Below are 1,556 nucleotides of genomic sequence, written 5' to 3' on the forward strand. Positions count from 1 at the left end.
TGATCCAGAACCTAAAAGGACTCTGAAGAGGAAACTAAGAGAAGCTAAATTACAATAATCCAGAGACAACCTTGCTGAAATTTTCGAACAAGAAAAGGAGATGGCAGTCGAACCCAACAACAATAATGCAAGAAGGATTCTTGGTGATTATACTACACCTACTTCCAAGTTTGATGGAAGAAGCATCTCAATTCCTGCCATTGGAGCAAACAATTTTGAGCTGAAACCTCAACTAGTTACTCTAATGCAACAGAACTGCAAGTTTCATGGACTTTCATCAGAAGATCCCTACCAGTTTTTAACTGAGTTCTTGCAGATCTGTGAGACTGATAAGACTAATGGAGTAGATCTTGAAGTCTACAGGCTCATGCTTTTCCCTTTTGCTGTAAGAGACAGAGCTAGAGCATGGTTGGACTCTCAACCTAAAGATAGCCTGGACTCTTGGGATAAGCTGGTCACGGCCTTCTTGGCTAAGTTCTTTCCTCCTCAAAAGCTGAGCAAGCTTAGAGTGGATGTTCAGACCTTCAAACAAAAAGATGGTGAATCCCTCTATGAAGCTTGGGAAAGATACAAACAGATGACCAAAAGATGTCCTTCTGACATGTTTTCAGAATGGACCATGATAGATATATTCTATTATGGTCTATCTGAGTTCTCTAAGATGTCATTGGACCATTCTGCAGGTGGATCTATTCACCTAAAGAAAATGCCTGTAGAAGCTCAAGAACTTATTGACATGGTTGCAAATAACCAGTTCATGTACACTTCTGAGAGGAATTCCATGAATAATGGGATGCCTCAAAGGAAGGGAGTTATTGAAATTGATGCTCTGAATGCCATTTTGGCTCAGAACAAAATGTAGACTCAGCAAGTCAACATGATTTCTCAAAGTCTGAATGGATGGCAAAATGCATCCAACAGTACTAAAGAGGCATCTTCTGAAGAAGAAGCTTATGATCCTGAGAACCCTGCAATAGCAGAAGTAAATTATATGGGTGAACCTTATGGAAAAACCTATAATTCATCATGGAGAAATCATCCAAATTTCTCATGGAAGGATCAACAAAAGCCTCAACAAGGCTTTAATAATGGTGGAAGGAATAGGCTCAGCAATATCAAGCCTTATCTATCATCTTTTCAGCAACAGACAGAGAATTATGAACAGAGTACCTCTAACTTAGCAAATTTAGTCTCTGATCTGTCTAAGGCCACTTTAAGTTTCATGAGTGAAACAAGGTCCTCCATCAGAAATCTGGAGGCACAAGTGGGCCAGCTTAGTAAGAAAATCACTGAAACTCCCCCTAGTACTCTCCCAAGCAATACTGAAGAAAATCCAAAAAGAGAGTGCAAGGCCATTGATATAATCAATATGGCTGAACCTAGAAAGGAAGGAGAGGACGTGAATCCCAATGAGGAAGACCTCATGGGACGTTTCTCAAGCAAGAAGGAGTTCCCTATTGAGGACCTAAAGGAATCTGAGGCTCATAGAGATCCCATTAAACCTCCTTCTGTCATTCATGAGCTCTGAAGACTATTCTTCCTCTGAAGAGGATGAA

General features: G+C 40.4%; 1 non-coding gene across 1 annotated transcript; it reads right to left on the reverse strand.

The window, feature by feature from the left end:
• Positions 1–499: 499 nt before the first annotated feature.
• LOC112713373 (small nucleolar RNA R71) lies at positions 500–603 on the reverse strand. The gene has a single exon (XR_003158346.1). It is a non-coding gene; the product is annotated as a small nucleolar RNA R71 (small nucleolar RNA).
• Positions 604–1,556: the final 953 nt, after the last annotated feature.

This window comes from Arachis hypogaea, chromosome 9 (assembly GCF_003086295.3).
Source record: "Arachis hypogaea cultivar Tifrunner chromosome 9, arahy.Tifrunner.gnm2.J5K5, whole genome shotgun sequence".
Taxonomy (NCBI): Eukaryota; Viridiplantae; Streptophyta; class Magnoliopsida; order Fabales; family Fabaceae; genus Arachis; species Arachis hypogaea.